This window comes from Elephas maximus, chromosome 1 (assembly GCF_024166365.1).
Source record: "Elephas maximus indicus isolate mEleMax1 chromosome 1, mEleMax1 primary haplotype, whole genome shotgun sequence".
In the NCBI taxonomy this organism is placed as follows: Eukaryota; Metazoa; Chordata; class Mammalia; order Proboscidea; family Elephantidae; genus Elephas; species Elephas maximus.
This window is the reverse complement of record NC_064819.1, coordinates 28,931,667-28,949,991: the sequence shown is the minus strand read 5'-3', so window position 1 is coordinate 28,949,991 and position 18,325 is coordinate 28,931,667. Positions and strand designations below refer to the sequence as shown.

At 46.7% G+C, this 18,325-nt stretch overlaps 1 protein-coding gene across 2 annotated transcripts in view; it reads right to left on the bottom strand.

Moving 5' to 3' along the window:
• The window catches only part of DGKG (diacylglycerol kinase gamma), a 248,355-nt gene that overhangs the window by 36,394 nt on the left and 193,636 nt on the right, over positions 1–18,325 (bottom strand). The window lies entirely within an intron of this gene.

Sequence of the window (18,325 nt, the reverse complement as noted above, 5' to 3'; positions counted from 1 at the left end):
TCAGAAGCTGGATCTGGGGCAAAGTTGCTCAGGCCTAATGCTTTGACCACTGTAGTGAGATGGGCAGCTCTGGGGATAGCAGTACAAGCCTCCAGGGATCACAATTGGTCCAGAAGTGTCTTAGGGTCAGAGTACAGAGCAATTGCAAAACTGTTCTCCAGCCCAACCTTATTATCATCAATTCTGCCTTTTCCTAACCATTGTGAAGATTTGATGGGACACTGAGCCTAGAATCTAACACGTAGTAAATTCTCAACAAATGATAGAAAATTTTTACTTTTCTCCTTGTTATTTTATCCCTTCCATTAGAAGAGCAAGACTTTTGGATATGAAAGGCTTTCAGAATTTTCCCATCCCCCTCATCTGTATTGTAAGTGCAATTTTGGCATGTGTGCTTGCTGATATAGTAGTTTTTTGTAATTCAACTTCCACCACCTGCATCCCCCTTGAGGTACAAAAGGCCAAAAAGCTGGAATTTGCCCGTCTCACGTTATCCGTAAAGTCAGCCCACTTTGGTATGATGCTTGCCAACACCGCGTGAAATGTATTAGCTCTGATCCTTGTTCCTAGGGGTTGTAGATAGTTTATTTTATTTTACAGAAGAAAAAGCAGACTCAGATCCCGAAGACAACTCATCAGACATGGAAGGGACTGGACAGTGGGTAGGAGAGAGATGCTGATGAAGAGTGAGCTATTTGTATCAGGTGGACACTTGAGACTGTGTTGGCATCTCCTGTCTGGAGGGGGGATGGGAGGATAGAGAGAGTTGGAAGCTGGCAAAATTGTCACGAAAGGAGAGACTGGAAGGGCTGACTCATTAGGGGGACAGCAAGTGGGAGTATGGAGTAAGGTGTATATAAACTTATATGTGACAGTCTGACTTGATTTGTAAACGTTCACTTGAAGCTCAATTAAAGTTAAAAAAAAAAAAAAAGGAGAGGCAAAAAAAAAAAAGCAGACTCAGAGAAGTGAGCTAGGTTATCAAAGGTCAACTAGGTGAAAAATAACAAAGGAGTGATTCAAACTTGGGGAATCTGACTACTGTTATTGATTGAATTGTAAGCCCCCAAATAGTGTTGTAAATCCTAACCCCTATACCTGTGGGTGTAATCCTATTTGGGAATAGGGGTTTCTTTGTTATGTTAAAGAGGCCATATTAGTACAGGATGTGTTTTAAGCCAATCACTTTGAGATATAAGAGTAGGTTTCTTATATTTCAAAAGGTACAGAAGCGAGGAAGTACAGATGGGGGGCAACAGATGCCAGGTCACATGAAGATCACCCAAGAACCTAGAAACAGAAGCTAAAAAGAGATAAGGACCTTCCTCCAGAGCCCTCAGAGACAGAGAGCCTTCCCTTAGAGCCACCAAAACAAAAAACCGAATGCGTTGCCATTGAGTTGATTCCAACTCATAGTGCCCCTATAGCTGGTGCCCTGAATTTGGACTCCTAGCCTCCTAACTGTGAGAAGATAAATTTCTGTTGGTTAAAGCCACCCACTTGTGGTATTTCTGTTACTGCAGCACTAAGAAGCTAAGATGACTAGAAAGCCAATGTTCTATCTCACTCATTGTAAGGGAGGAAAGACCAAAACCATGCAACAAAAATCCACTGTCCTCAAGGCCTACCTACAAACTCAAATTTCCAAAGATTTGTCAACAGAGGAGTGAGAAAGGTGGGGCTTGTTATCATTCTTGCTGACTCACCTGATTTCTTTAAAGCTCATAATTTATGGTATCTTTCCATCCTGTCTTGGTCATCTAGTGTTGGTATAACAGAAATACCACAAGTGGATGGCTTTAACAAAAAGAAATCTATTCTCTCACTGTCAAGGAGGCTAGAAGTCCAAATTTTGGTTGCCAGCTCCAGGGGAAGCTTTTCTGTCTGTGGGCTCTGGGGAAATGTCCTTGTCATCAATCTTCCCTTGTTGAGTTTCTTAGTGCAGGGACCCCAGGTCCAAAAGATGTGCAATTTTCCTGGCTCTTGTTTCTTGGTGGTATGAGGTCTCCATGTCTCTCTGCTCACTTTTATATCTCAAAAGAGATTGATTTAAGACACAACCTAATCTTGTAGATTGAGTTCTGCCTCATTAACATAACTGCCTCTAATCCTGCCTCATCAACATCATAGAGGTAAGATTTCCAACACATAGGAAAATCACATCAGAGGACAAAATGGTGGGCAACCACACAATACTGGGAATCATGGCCTAGCCAAGTTGACACATACTTCTGGGGGACACAATTCAATCCATGACACAGCTCCATGACTTTTTCCCCAACTATAAAATGGGAGTAGTATGAGATTCTCCAGTAATGGGGAGCTCATTTGTTCACTGAGAAGTTCCGGTTATTATTTGGGTGAAAGTTCTCTTTATGTTAAACCAGATTCTCTCTTCTTCCTGCTTCCACCCATTGGTCCTAATTCTCCCTTCTGAAGCCAAACAGAATTACTTTCCTTCTTCCTCTACACGGTCACGGGGGTGGAGGGATATGAAATGACAACCATCACCATCATCATCATCACTGTGTATATGTATTAAGCACTTGCCATTTGTCAGGTAAACTTTTACGTGCATTATCTTATTTATTATGTTCATAATAATCCTGTGGGGTAGGACTGATATTCCCTCTTCACATTTGGGGAAACTGAGGCACAGAGGAGGTTAAGTAACTTACCCAAAGACTCCCAACTTGCAAATGAAGTATGCAGATTTGAAGGCAGATGACAGAACCTAAGTCTTAACCACTCCTTTATTTCACCTCTCTCTCACCGTTATCTTGGAAACCCTGGTGACATAGTGGGTAAGTGTTATAGCTGCTAACCAAAAGATCAGCAGTTCGAATCCACCAGGCACTCCTTGGAAACTCGATGGGGCAGCTCTACTCTGTCCTATAGAGTCGCTATGAGTTGGAATTGACTTGATGGCAATAGGTCACCATCTCTTGGTTGTGCCTCCTCTGGGTTGAGCACCCTGACCTCTCAGTCTTCTGTGGGACTTGGTTTTCAGAACTTTCCCCATCATGGCTGCCCTCTTCTGTGTACACTCCGGTTTGTTACCCCTCTACTTAATAAGGCCCCCAACATTGAAAACAACTCTAGCGATGGGATCTGATGGGGCTGAGGCAATGGCACCATCACCTCCTGGGGCTGGGATTCCGCGAGACTATCATGCCCCAGAAATGTGTGAAGCCCTGTAAGGGTTCAACGCATGCTCCCCGTTATTATTATTCTTATTGTTAATTGTAGTCAAAGTTATACTAACTTTTTTGTTAGCAGCTAAGTAACAGCACTGCTTCAGCCTGAATGGGTAGTCATCTCAGTCACAGACCCTTATTCCATGATCTACTTCTCAGCCAGCTCTTCTTCATGCTGGACTTCTGTGGCCTTTTTTTTTTTTTCCACCTTAGACATGTTGTGGTTGTTGGGTGCCCTTGATTCAATTCTCACTCATGGTGACCCCAAGTGTTACAGAGTAGAACTGTTCCATAAGGTTTTCTTGGCTGTAATCTTAACAGAAGCAGACTGCAGGGACTTTTCTTCCATGGTACTACTGGGTAAGCTAGAACCGCCAACTTTTAGGTCCCGTGCCATCACCGTGATTTGTGGTGGATCAGACTGTTGTGACCCATAGAGTTTTCACTGGCTGATTTTCAGAAGTAGACCACTTTCTTCCTAGTCTGACAGTCTGGAAGCTCTGCTGAAACCTGTTCAGCATCACAGAAACACACAAGACTCTACGGATGGACAGGTGGTGGCTGCGCATGAGGTGCATTGGCCAGGAGTTGTTCCAGGTGACCTTCAAGGAAGGTGAGAATTCTACCAGGGAACCACAGGGGTATGTGTATATTCCCTTAAAGCATGGTATCAACCCAGAGGTCCCTGTTGCTATCACAGTGACTGAAAAAAAACCAAAAACCCAAAACCCTTTCCCCTTTCTTCTCAATGGAATTCATGCATTGTTAAAAGTTTATTTTGAAATGTCTTCAATTCTTCATATGCATATTCCTATTTAGAGATTCTAGTCACTGAGTAAGGAGCCGTGGTGGCGCAGTGGTTAGAATGCTCAGCTGATAACCGAAAGGTCAGCGTTTGGAACCCACCAGCTGCTCCTCAGGAAAAAGATGTGGCAGCCTGCTTTCGTAAAGACTTACAACCTTGAATAAAGACCAGACTTAATGGTCTGACTGAGACTAGAAGGACCCTCGGGGTCACAGTCCCCAGACCTTCTGTTAGCCCAAGATAGGAACCATTCCCAAAGCCAACTCTTCAGACAGGGATTGGATTGGACTATGGGATAGAAAATGATACTGGTGAGGAGTGAGCTTCTTGGATCAAGTAGTCACATAAGACTATGTGGGCAGCTCCTGTCTGGAGCGAGATGAGAAGGCAGAGGGGGTCAGAAGCTGGCTGAATGGACATGAAAATAGAGAGTGGAAAGAAGGAATGTGCTGCCTCATTAGGGGGAGAGAAACTAGGACTATATAACAAGGTGTATATGAATTTTTGTATGAGAGATTGACTTGACTGGTAAACTTTCACTTAAAGCACACACACAGACAAAAGATTTACAACCTTGGAAACCTTACTGGGCAGTTCTACTCTGTCCTATAGGGTCGCTGTGAGTTGGAATTAACTTGATGGCAGTGGGTTTGGGTTAGTCACTGGGTGAAACTTTTCTGTGCTCCAAACTCTCTGAAAAGAGCTTACCTCAATTCCTCACCCAGCATCGTCTCCCCTCTTTATTATCACCTCCTAAACAACATGGCCAATTTCCCTGTGGTCATGGTCACTTCTACATCACCTCAATCCATTCATTGTTGTCCCCCTCCCTTCTGGGAGGTAAAAATAATATTAACAGCTCACACTTGGGGAGAGCTTCCTTGTTAAGGGGCACTGCGCTGGCCCTCCACCTACATTCTCTTTTGGGATTCTCATGTGAGTGCAATGAGTGAGGCACCATTATGCTCCCTAACCGGCAGGCTCTCACAGGGGTTAAGGCCAAGGTCACATAACTTGCACTCTGCAAGGTGGTAGAGCTAGAATGCAAACCCGGGCAGTCAGGCGCCAGCTTCTGCTCTGGAGACAAAAGAGTCAGCGAGGCAAACGGGGGTTTATGCTGATACTAGACTTACCGAAAAATGAAACTTTCAGCTGTCATTTGAATAATTGAAATCTCCTACCACTATTCTGTCTTACAGAGTGCCTAGAGCAGTGCCTGGCACATCAGCATTGGATGTTAGTATTACCATCATATCTTGCCTCTATGCTAGCTTAGAGCAGTGCCTGGTACATCAGCACTGGATGTTGGTATCACCATCATATCTTGCCTCTATGCCAGCTTAGAGCAGTGCCTGGAACATCAGTGTTGGATGCTGGTATTACCATCATATCTTGCCTCTATGGCAGCCTTATAATAAAAACCAGGGCACACCACCAGCACAGTCTTTGGCACGTGGTATTTTATAAAGTCACCTTTCTGCCCCACTGCAGTTTTAAGGGCACTGGGCCCCTTCCATTTCTAGCTCTAACCAGCAGCAGCACTCCATAACTGTCTCCTCTTGTTAGTATAACTCACCCACCTCTGGGCCATGAGGCAAAGTTGTGCCTGAATCATTCCCCCAGTACCTGAGACCTTGCTACAAGCATTCTGATTGCCTCTTGGCTCGACCCATGCTAGTGAGAGTCTTGCAGCCTGTGTATGACTGCATGCCCACCCTCCAGAGTTCTCCGCCCAGCCCCCAACCGTCATTCACTCATTTCCTCCAGAACCCCAGGCCGGCTTAGGTCTCCACGAAGGCGCTGGGTCTGGGAAAGTGGAGCCGAGAGTGGGACACTGTCGACCGAAGTGGAACACCGACCAGCGCCCGCTCCCCGGCGGGTTCAGGAGCTAAATCCTCCAACTCTTCCATGACGTCACCCGGCCGGCTCCTCGTGCTCCTACTCTCCTGGGGCGCTGCAAACAGGGCAGCGGTCCCCGCGGGCACGATTAGCCGGCCCGAACCTTGGAGCCCTGGTGGCGCAGTGGTTAAAGCACTCCGGTGCTAACCGAAATGTCGGCAGTTGAACCCACAAGCTGCTCCGGGGGGAGAAAGATGTGGAATCTGTTTCCATAAGGATTACGGCCTTAGAAACCCTATGGGGCACTTCTACTCTGTCCTGCAGGGTCGCTATGGGTCGGAATGGACTCGCTGGCAATGGGTTTAACCTAGGAGTGAGTGAGCTGCCCAGCTCCAAGTGGAGACCTCTGGGCAGCGGAACCCAGGTATTTATAGCCGGGGGCGGGGAGGGGGCAGCTGAAACAGAGCGCTCTTGTCCCCGAGCGAGCCGCGAGCGCTCACACGCCCGAAAGCGTGCCCACGGTGGGCGGGCGCCGAGGAGCCCGGGGCGGCGGGGCGGGCTCGGGGTGAGGGCACTGGAGATGCAGGCCAGCCCTGCGCCGGCCCCCTTGGAAGCCGCTCAGGAATCTGCCTGCGCCCAGGCCTGGAGAGGCCCGCGCCCGCCTCCTCCCAGGCCCCGCGGCGCCCGCCGGCAGCTGTCGGCAGCGTTCCACCCCCATCCTCCCTGCAAAGACAGCACCCCCAGTTCTGAGCCTGGGCTGGTTTGTTTGTTTGGTAGAGGGCCGGTGCGTAGGTAACCAGAGACTGGGTTAGGAGGCCAAAACGTATTTGTGTGCAAACGCAATGCACTGGGAGTTGATTTTTATGCTCCTCCCCAGGCCCCTGGATCTCTCGGTTCCCTGAAATCCCCATCGTTCTGGGCAGAACCAGGACCCGCCAGTTCTCCCATCTCCAGGAGAACGACAGAGAGCGGAGGAGGTGAGCCAGGGAGGGCATCGGTGCTCGCCTGCCCTTGCTGCGGACTGTCCGCGCGTCCTGCAGCGCGCCTGCTGCTGTGACCTGAAAAAGGCAGCGGGTCTGAATCCCCCCCCGCCCCCGCCCCTCCCCCCCCCAGGCCTCCTCCATTTCAGCTCTGTCGGTCTTATTTCTGAAGGTCCTCCCAGAAGGAGATCCCACAATTTATTTGATGACCTGTTTCCATTTTTAGCAAAAACTAGGAAATTCTCCCTTCTTCTAACCTCGATTCGGTGTGCCACGGGTTAGGTCGATGTTCTTTTGTTTTGAAAGCAGATTGTTTTCTTAGCTCTGCTGCTGGCTGGTTCTGCTCTAGGGAACTGCCTCCCTAAGGCCAGATCCCAGGTGCCACTCAGGGATGAGTGAATTCTTCCCTGTTCTCTCTCCAGAAAACTCTCTCTTCTCTGTATCTGTATTCCCCAAGAATCACAGACCTGGAAGGGTGTTTAAAGGTCATCCACTCCAACCTCCTCATTTTATAGATAAAAAAACCGAGGTTGAAAATGTTAAGAGAATTGCCCACCGTCATATAGTCAGAGCCAGCTGATCTGGAATTAGACCTGAGATGATCTGGACTGGCAACCAAGAGGTCACGGGTGACTTTATAAAGAGGACTTTTGGCAGCTGGACCAGCACCAAATCAAAGAACCTTAGAATGGTAAATTCGGATAGAATATTGGAGATCAACTGATTACCAAATGAGAACGCTGAGGCCTAGAGTTGTTAAGTGTCCTACCCAGATTGTACAGCTATCTCCTGGGACAGCTGGGTGTAACCTGAGGCTCCAGGGTGAGTGAGGGTGGGATAGCAGTGTGGTTTGGTGGCAAACAGGAGGGGAGAAGGAAGATGGCACCTAAGAGGGTTATAAACCAAAACCAAACCAAACCCACTGCCGTTGAGTCGATTCCGACTCATAGCGACCCTATATGACAGAGTAGAACTGCACCATAGAGTTTCCAAGGAGCGCCTAGCAGATTCAAACTGCCAACCTCTCGGTTAGCAGCAGTAGCACTTAACCACTACGCCACCAGAGGAAAAGATTTTTCATGGACCTTGAAGCAGAGAAGATACTCGGTGAGTATTTGTTGGAAGACTGCACAGAGGGAAGAGGAGGAGGAAGAGGAAGTTGGGGATGCCTAAAATAGCATGAAAATGGAATGGAGGAGAAGATGCTGAAGATAGTGGTGGAACGTTGGTTGGAGGATGATCCTGGAGTCCTTTCCTTTCCCAGCGAGTGAGAAGTGGGAGGGGTAGCACTTTTGAAGAGAGAAGTAGGGAAAGGCTAGGCAATGTCTAGTGAAAAATTACATTTCAGTTATGCTGTTGTTGTTCTTGGGTGTCATCAAGTCAGTTTCGATGGCACCCTATGTAGTGACCCTATGTCAACAGAATGAAACATTGCTTGGTCTTGTCCCATCATCATAATCGTTGCTATGCTTGAGCCCATTGTTGCAGCCACTGTGTCAATCCATCTTGTTGAGGGTCTTCCTCTTTTTCACTGACCCTCTACTTTACCAAGCATGATGTCCTTCTCCAGGGACTGGTCCCTCCCGACAACATTTTCAAAGCATGTGAGACAAAGTCTCACCATCCTTGCTTCTAAGGAACATTCTGGCTGTACTTCTTCCAAGACAGATTTGTCCGTCCTTCTGATAGTCCATGGTATATTCAATATTCTTCGCCAACACCATAATTCAAAGGCGTCAATTCTTCTTCGGTCTTCCTTATTCATTGTCCAGCTTTTGCATGCATAGAAGGCGATTGAAAACACCATGGCTTGGTTCAGGGGTACCTGAGTCTTCAAGGTAACATCTTTGCTTTTTAACATTTTGAAGAGGTCTCTTGCAGCCGATTTGCCCAATGCAATGTGTCTTTTGATTTCTTGACTGCTACTTTCATGAGTGTGGATCCAAGTAAAATGAAATCCTTGACAGCATCAATCTTTCTCCATTTATTATGATGTTGCTTATTGGACCCGTTGTGAGAATTTTTGTTACAGTGGGGAGCAAAAGAGGGGCTGAGGAAGAGGTGGAGGACTTCCAGACACACATGAACAGGGGTTCTGATGGGCTGATAAGGGGATGATAGCAAGAGAGGCACATGGCCTTCCTTGGTGCCTGTGTGCCAAGTCAGGGCCTCTGCTAAGTACTGAAAGGGCACAAGGGTTGCTGACATATCAAGATTCCCACTTCCCTTTTTGAGGGAATAAGATGCTGATAGGCATTGTTGTCAGTTGCCATCTAGTCAGCTCTGCCTATATGGGAACCACATATACAACAGCAACATCACCCAGTCCTGTATCATCTTCATAACTGTATAGTATTTAGTATACATACAGAATATAGTGCTCATATTCCAGCACTATATTGGACAATCTTCTGTCATAGGGTTTTCATTGGCTAATTTTCAGAAGTAGATCACCAGGTCTTTCATCCTAGTCTGTCTTAGTCTGGAAGCTCCGCTGAAGCCCGTTCACCGTGGGTGACCATGCTGGTATTTGAAATGTTGGTGGCATAGCTTCCAGCCTCATAGCCGCATGCAAGCCACCAAAGAAGGACAAACTGACAGACAGGTGGTGGCTGATAGGCATTAGGCAAAGGGAAAGCACCGATACAGCACCCTTTTCAGCCCCAGGGTCCTGCAGGGCCCATGTAAGGATGGAGGTGGTAGAACTCATTTATAGTTGGAGCATCTCTGCTTTGCTAGGTGAGGGGTGGGAGTTGTCTTGATAAACTGACTTGGCAGATTGGCCAAGGGAAAACCTAGGCATTGGTCCAAGGTCCTCGTTGGTTTGGAAAGAGGAGAGTAGCTGAAGAAGAAGAGTTAGCTGCGTCCTAGGAGAGCCCGGTCATGGTAGCCTGAACTGGTTTGCATATAGGCCACAGGGCTAAGAAGGAGCTTGGATCCTGCAAGCCTGTGTCATCCGCTGGCTCACTTTTGCTCTGTTGCACTCACGGCCCAGATTGCCCTTCAGCTCTTTTATGCTTATTAAAGTCCTCCCCTTCCAGATTAAAATCCATCTCCTCTGTGAGATCTTCCCAGTTCTCTAGCTAGAAAGCCATTTTTCCCTCCTCTAAATTTTCATTGCTTTGCTTTTCCCCCTGTCATGGATCGAATTGTGTCCCCCCAAAATGTGTGTCAACTTGGCTACTCTAGGTGCCCTGGTGGCCAGGGGTTAAGAGCTCGGCTGTTAACCAAAAAGTTGGCAGTTCGAATCTACCAGCTGCTCCTTGGAAACCCTATGGGATAGTTCTACTCTGTCCTATAGGGTCGCTATGACTTGGAATCGACTCGACGGCAACAGGTTTGGTTTTCTGGGTTTTGGCTAGACCACGATTCCCAGTATTGTGTGACTGTCCTCCGTTTTGTGATGTGTTGTAAATCCTAACCTCTGCCTGTGGTTAATGAGTCAGGATTAGGTCATGTTAATGAGGATTAGGTTATGTTTTTTATGTTAATGAGGTAGGATTAGGGTCAGATGTATCTTGAGTCATCGTTCTTCACTGCCTTACAAGAGATAAAAGCAAAGAGAAATGAGCAGAGAGAAAGGGACCTGACTACCACCAAGAAAGAAGAGCCAGAAATGGAGTGTGTCCTTTGGTCCTGAGGTCCCTGTGCTGAGAACCTCCTAGACCCAGGGGAAGACTGACGCCAAGACACATGTAGATCTCCAAGGAACTCTGGGTCCACATATGTTGAAAGGAGGCAAGGACTTCCCCCAGAGACAACAGAGAAAGAATGCCTTGCCCTAGTGCTGTGACCTGAATTTGGACTTCTAGCCTCCTAGGCTGTGAGATAATAAATTTCTGTTTGTTAAAGCCATCCACTTATAGCAGCACTGAATAACTAAGACGCCCTCTTACACGGAATGTATATTCTGCCGTGTATTATGCATATTTACCTGCCCACCTCCTCCCAGACTTTAAGCTCCCAGAGGGTGGGGACCATTTCCTACACAGCTCTGTGTTCTCCATAGTTCCTAGGCCATCTTACCCCTACCAGGTGTCCAATGTAACTATTTGTTAATTGAAAGAAAGAATCTGTGGAGATCTCAAAATAGAACCCAAACCTTTGTTCCTTGAAGAAACCTGACAAGGTCTTTTTCCTTCCAGATGAATTCCTACAACCTGGATGAATATCCTTGTTGCCGTCAAGTCCATTCCGACTCACAGCAACCCTATAGGACAGAGTAGAACTGCCCCGTAGGGCTTCCAAGGAGTGGCTGGTAGATTCGAACTGCTGACCTTTTGGTTAGCAGCTGTAGCTCACTGTAGCTGTTAACCACCACTGTGTAGTGACCAAATAAAGAGGACTGAATGTCCGGGATAGGGAGAAATATGGAAGTCTGCAAGACTTAATCCAAGTCTGCAGAAGCTTGCTCCGATCACAGTGAAGGGGAATTTATGTCTGAATACCCGGTGATAAGAATAGGGCACATGAGGCGCATTTTATATGTATCCTAAGAGAAGCAAAGGTGATAAATTGAGTGAGGTTGATGAATGTGATAGCATTACTGGAAAGGCAGCCTAGAAGTATCTGCAAAAAATAAATGGCTTGCTTGTAGGCAAAACTTACAGGACAGTGGCTTCTCCCTATCATTTTAGAAGGTGATGTCTATCATTGGCACTACTACATACATACATATGATAATATTGATAGATATTATTTATATATGTATATCAATATTAAGGAGCCCCAGTAGTACAGTGACTAAAGCAATCAACTTCGAGCCAAAAGGTTGGTGGTTTGAAACCACCAGCAGCTCCATGGGAGAAAGATGTGGCAGTCTGCTTCCATAGAGATTTACAGCCTTGGAAACCCTATGGGGTTGCTATGAGTCAGAATCTACTTGATGGCAGTGGGTAATTGGTATTATCACATAATATTTTGACATATTTCACATCTAATTGTTACAACTGTGTAGTATTGGTATTTGTATCCTCATTTGTACAGATGAGGAAACACTGAGTCAGTTAAACTAAAGAAATCCCTTCTTTTCCACACTTATAACATCTGTGGTAGGCTTCATGAACCTGCAGGATCCCTGGGTGAGATGCAAATGATAAGATCAAGAAGACAGTCCAACTTATACAGCCTGCACCTGACGCCTGTCACCCCTGTGCTTTGTTAGCTATGAGACCACATTTGGAGTATTCTAGATACGGGGGATTTGACTCTTCAGTTTAACGAGGACACTGAAAAAAAATGGAGTCGACCAAGAGAAGAATTGTCAGGATAGTTAAGGGTCTATAAATTGAGTCATATAAGGAAGCTGGAACTGTTGGGAAGAAGATTAACGGGAGACAACAGGTGTCTCAGGCTGGGTTCTCTAGAGAAGCAAAAGCAGCGAAGTGTATAAGCACATATAAAGAGAGATTTATATCAAGGAAATGGCTCATGAGGTTGTAGAGGTGGGAAAGTCCCAAGTCCATGGGGCAGGATAGAGGCTTCTCCTGATTCATGTAGCTGCAGGGTCAGCTACATGATCAGCAGGCCAGAGAGCAGGTCTCTGGCTCACAGGCTGCAGAGGCTGACAAATCCCAAGATTGGCAGGTAAGCTGCTAGCTCAAGTCCCAAGAACCAAAGGTCAGATGGACAGGAGCCAGCTACAGGATCCAGAATGAGCAAAAGCCCATGAGCTTTGCCAGAAAGTCCACCTATATTGGATGCAGGCCACACCCCCAAGGAAAGCCCCTTTCAACTGATTGGCTTCTCATAACAGATCTCATCATGGAGGTGATTACATTATATCAAATCTCATTATGGTGGTGATTACATCATTGCGTAGCTGCCAAACTACATCGTAACTGCCAAACCACTGAGAATCATGGCCCAGCCAAGTTGACACACAACCTTAACCATCACAATATGGAAGATACATCTTCAGCCCAAGAAAGGTAATCATGTGGAGGAACGAGTAGGCATGTTCTCTGTATAGCCCCTGAGGAATGGACGACGAATTTAGTCATGCATTCCAAACACTTACTGAGCATCTTTTTTGTTCCAAGTGCTGACTAGGCAAGGACATGGTGATGAACTGGACATACAATCTCTGTCCCTGTTTAACATTGGGAAGAACTTTCTGAAAGCCAGAGCTGTACCGCAGTGGAACAGGCTTCTTGAAAAGTAGTGAGCTTCCTATCTTTGGCATATTCAGGAGAAGGCTTGATGCTCACTTCTCAGAATGTACCTGGATGAATCCTTTTTTTGAGTGGTAAACCAAACCCACTGCTGTCGAGTCAATTCTGACTTACAGTGACCCTATAAGACGGAGTAGAACTGCCCCACAGGGTTTCCAAGGCTGTAATCTTTACAGAAGCAGGCTGCCACATCTTTCTCTTGCAGGGCAGCTGGTGGGTTCAAACCGCTGATCTCCTGGTTAGTAACCAAGTGCTTAACCACTGTGCCACTGGGGGTTGAGTGGTAAGGGGGCCTAAATCCCATTCCAGTTCAGAGATTCGGTTGACATTCATCTCTGCTTTGGCAGGCGCTGTACTGAAAGAGTGTCATCGTGACCCCCTCTCTCTCAGCCTTGCCCACCCAGCTGTGCACTCTGTATCCTCTGACAGGGAGCCATGGTGGCAGTTAGACTGGAGAGTAGCTGCCATCTGTGACAGGGATGATGGACTTCTGGCAGGTTTGTGTGGGCCCCAGGAATGCAGCTCTGAAGCCATGTATACACAACCTGCTGAAGGACATCCCATGGGCAGAAAATGTTTTCTTCCTCTTCAGCCCTCCTCTGTTGCTACGCCAGGCGGGCACAATGGTGCCTTTGAGAGGGGCAGCTGGGAGGGGGTGTTGGCAGGGAGGCTGAAAGTAAAACACTGCAGCTGGGGGGAACCAAATTCATTTCCAGGAGTGAGCCTGCACAGGGTGCCAGTTTCCAAAACAAAACTGCTGTTTCTCAGAGCTCACGGTAGTGGGTTGCCTCAGAGTTGGACAGAGGACAAAGCCGTTTCCTACCCTCTGTGCCACCCTCCCCAAGTTAAAAAATAAACCAGCAAACAAGAGATGAGATGTGTGTTAAGGTATTCTTGCGTGGATGCGGATTAACAGGCTTTGCCGTCTGTCTGGGGAGCTCAGCTAACTTGCAGCAGACGCAGCTTTCTGAGGGGCCAAACTTTCCTCAGAAAGAGCAGGGCTGATGGCCATGGGAGCTGGTGTCTGGCAGCACTCAGGGGCAGGTAGGCTTCTGGGCCACAAGAGAGGCCTCAGATTGGAGAGCCCCTTCCTTGGCCCTGCAGGGCTACTTCCTCCAACCCCACAGCTGCCTGGCACCCTCGCTGCCATGTGGGTTCTGCCCACTCACTGTCTTAACTCTCTTCGGTGGGAAAGAGGTGGGAGAACCCTGGCATTTTCTGTTCCGGGTTCACAGTTGTCCCAGACCCTCTGCTACTTTCAATAGTCCCAGCAACAGCTCAGAGATGGGTATGGGAGGTCTTCCCACTCACTGGTTAGCAGGCTGAGTGCCAACCTGCCATGTCTGCCATCTCCCCTTTCTGTTACGGATGGAACAAGGCGGTCCCTTCTACTCTGGTGGCTCTGAACACAAAGGACAACTCGGGGCTGGTGAAGTAGTAATTTCTATTAGTGTTCACACTAATTGTGGGATTTTCCCCCACTCTGCGTCAACTTTACAAAAAACACGTAACTATTGCACCATTATTTCATTTAGGTACTGTGTGAGGCCTGGGAATAGAGAATGAATAAGACACAGTCCTTGCTTCAAACAGCTGACTGCCTAATAAATATGCCAAGTCCTGAATGGGAACCCCATTGTCAATGAAATAGATACAAGTGTTAGGTGGGAAGCGGAGGCACAGTGCAGATGTGGGGCAGGAGGGTACTGTGCACTGTGGGGAGTGCATGGGGGTACTGTGGGGCAGGAGGGTACTGTGGGGCAGGATGGTACTGTGCACTGTGGGGAGTGCATGGGCCTGGGATCACAGCTCTAGGTCTGAAACCCATCTGATCTTGGAGGATTTACTTCTCTTTACAAGGCTTAGTTTCCTTGTGTAAATAATGGGAAAAATACATGTCATATAGACTTGTTATGAGGATTAAATAAGAGAATGAATGGAAGCACCAGGAAGTACTAGCCACATGATAAGTACTCAGTAGGTGTTTGTTGCTGTTATTAACTTGTTGTTTTGGACTGAATTGTGTCCTCCCAAAATATGTGTGTCAACTTGGCTAGTCCATGATTCCTAGTATTGCGTGATTGTCCACCATTTTGTCATCTGATGTGATTTTCCTATGTGTTGTAAATCCTACCTCTACGAAGTTGATGAGGTGGGATTAGCAGTAGTTATGTTAATGAGGCAGGACTCAATCTATATGATTAGGTTGTATCTTAAACCAATCTCTTTTGAGATGTAAAAGAGAGAAATGAGCAGAAAGACATGCGGACCTCATACCACCAAAAAAGTAGAGCCAGGAGCAAAGCGTGTCTTTTGGACCTGGGATCTTTGCGTTGAGATGCTCCTAGAGCAGGGGAAGATTGATGACAAGGACCTTCTCCCAGAGTCGAGAGAGAAAGTCTTCCTTTCAGCTGCCATCCTGAATTTGGATTTGTAGCCTCCGAGGCTGTCGGAGAATAAATTTCTCTTTGTTAAAGCCATCCACTTGTGGGTTTCTCTTATAGCAGCACTAGATAACTAGGACATTGGTTATATCTTGAGATATCACGTTTATGTGTACATGGTGGTATTTCTCCAATCTCCTGTTAGATAATGTGCTCTTCCTAATAGAGTAATTTCTTCTATTCTCTTCACTCCTCTTCAAGTGAAGACTAGGACCAGCAAGTTCATGACTGCACTGGATAAGAGAGATAAACAAAGACCTGTCCACTGCAGTCAACAAAACACATTTATGTGTAACATTAACTGTCTGTTTAATAGCCTAGTTGTAGAGGAAGGAAAAGCAAAAAAGGGGAAGACCTTCAACCATATGGACTGACACAGTGGCTTGAACAATGGACTCAAACATAGCAACAATTGTGAGGATGGCACAGGACCAGGCAGTGTTTCATTCTGTGGTACGTGGGGTCGCTATGAGTCAGAATGGACTCGATGGCACCTAACAGCAACAGCAACAAGAGGAAGGAAAGGACTGGAATGGCTTCCTTTTCTGAGATCTCCAGATCTCCTGAGTGTGGTAATGAAGACCCATGAATTCTTCTCAGTATTCTAAAAAGTCTAAGAGAAATAATACATTTCCCACTGGCGGGGCCTCACAGTTCATGATGACTTGACAAGGTGCAATGTGGGAGACATTGCTTGGGGAAAGTTACTCTTTTACTAAGGGATCTTGCTGGTAGAAAGGTTAAGCTCTCTGGGGCAGAGGTTAGCCTGGAGGCTCTTTCAGGAACCTGTTGCAGGTGTGTGTCCTACCCTGCTGGGCTGAGTCATGTCACCCCAACCATGGCCTTCTGAGACCTCCTTGGGCCTCGTCTACCAAACGTGTTGCGTATCATCCGACTACTTTGTGAAAATGTTGGTGTGAGAATTAATCTTCGAAAACTCTTCCAAAGTCCTTAGAAGACACAAAGTATGTACAGCCAGGAGTCTGAAGACAAAATCAAACCCATTCACAAAATACAAAGGAAGTGGAAAAATATGGGAAAAATAAAGGCATGTGGATGAACGGAGGTCTGAAGGGAAATATGGGGTACGCACACATAGGAAATAAAACAAAAGAGGGTCATTTCAGAGAGAGAAAAAGTTATGTGTCAGAAATAGCAAGCAAACAAGGGGATTTTCTACGAGAAAATTGACAGAAACCACTTTTTCTTCGTAGGAGATGCTTAGAGTCTAAGCATCAGCCAAGGAGACTTGTGCTCAGTGAATGACTAAAAGAGGTGGAGAGATGAGGAAGATGAGCTGCCTTTAAAAATGGAGGAAGATTTAGGAAAGCTAAAAGAATCATAGTGAGCCCCCAGAGCCTGATGTAAATAAAACAAGGGCTAAACTTTCCTGATATTATTACAGGATTAAAGCAAAGCGAACATTTTAATAGTAGTTATGCCTGGGCGGTGAGATTATGGGTTACTTTTCTTCTCCCCTCTCTATATGTTTAAAGTGCTCTACCATAAATTTGGATTACTTTTGTAATCAGGAAAGACATTAATTAGCATACATAATAAGTAGAAGGGAGAAAACCAGTGAATGGGCAAGAAGAAGAAAGCTGAAATGGCAAGGGCTGCCTTGGATGGCTCTTGCAGCGAGGAACATGCTGGAACAGAGGCCTGGATGAGGGAGATGCTGCATTTTCATTTCTTTTTCCTGTTGGACTCAATTGAAGAAAGGAATAGACTAGAAGGAGAACCTCTAATGGCCATTCTGGACTGACTTTTTAACCCCAGGGCTTGATGTGGTTAGCTGCCAGTTGGCTCCAAATCATAGCCACCCCACGCACGATGGCATGAAATACTGCCTGTTGTGATCTGGGAGATTTTCATCAGCTGATTTTCAGAAGTAGATTGCCAGGCCTTTCTTCCTAGCCCATGTTAGTCTGGAAACCCCACTGAAATCTGTTCAGCATCACGTTGTTGCTGTTAGATGCCGTCGAGTTGGTTCTGACTCATAGCGACCCTATGAACGACAGAACGAAACACTGCCTGGTCCTGCGCCATCCTCACAATCCTTGTTATGCTTGAGCCCATTGTTGCAGCCGCTGTGTCAGTCCATCCCATTCAGGGTCTTCCTCTTTTTCGGTGACCCTCTACTTTACCAAGCATGATGCCCTTCTCCAGGGACTGATCCTTCCTAATAACACGTCAAAAGTATGTGAGACGTAGTCTCACCGTCCTTGCTTCTAAGGAGCATTCTGGTTCCATTGTGTTGTAATAAAGTGCTGGAAAAACACAATAATTTAGGTGGGCTCCATTTTGTTGTCATTAAAAAAAAAAATGCTGCACCGCACCCGCACGTGAAACCCTCTCATGCTCACGCACAGGAGATTCTCCAGGTCTAGATGGTATGCGGCTACTAACGGAAAGGTGGGAGGTTTGAACCTGTTTGGAGGTGCCTCAGAAGAAAGTCCTGGCCATCTGCTTCTGAAAGTTCACAGCCATGTGGAGAAGAGCTCTAGTCTGACACACACGAGGTTGCCTTGAGTGAGAATCACCTCAACAGCAGTTGGTAGGTGGAGAAGAACCCGCTGAGTCACAGGGACCACACAGGCATTTTCTGTTTATTCACCCACCAGGGTTTTCACCAGTCGTGCATGAGAGCTTCTACTGCCATTCCCCTCACCAGCGCTGGGTGGGAGGTTCACGGCGAAGGCATCAACATCCACATGGAGGGAGCCCAAGAACAAAATGGCGAGTGAAAAAAGGCAAGTTACAGAGCAGGAAACCCAACCAAACCAAACCAAAATCTGTTGCCGTCAAGTCAATTCTGACTCATAGCAACCCTACAGACAGAGTAGAACTGCCCCATAGGGTTTCCAAGGAGTGCCTGGTGGATTTG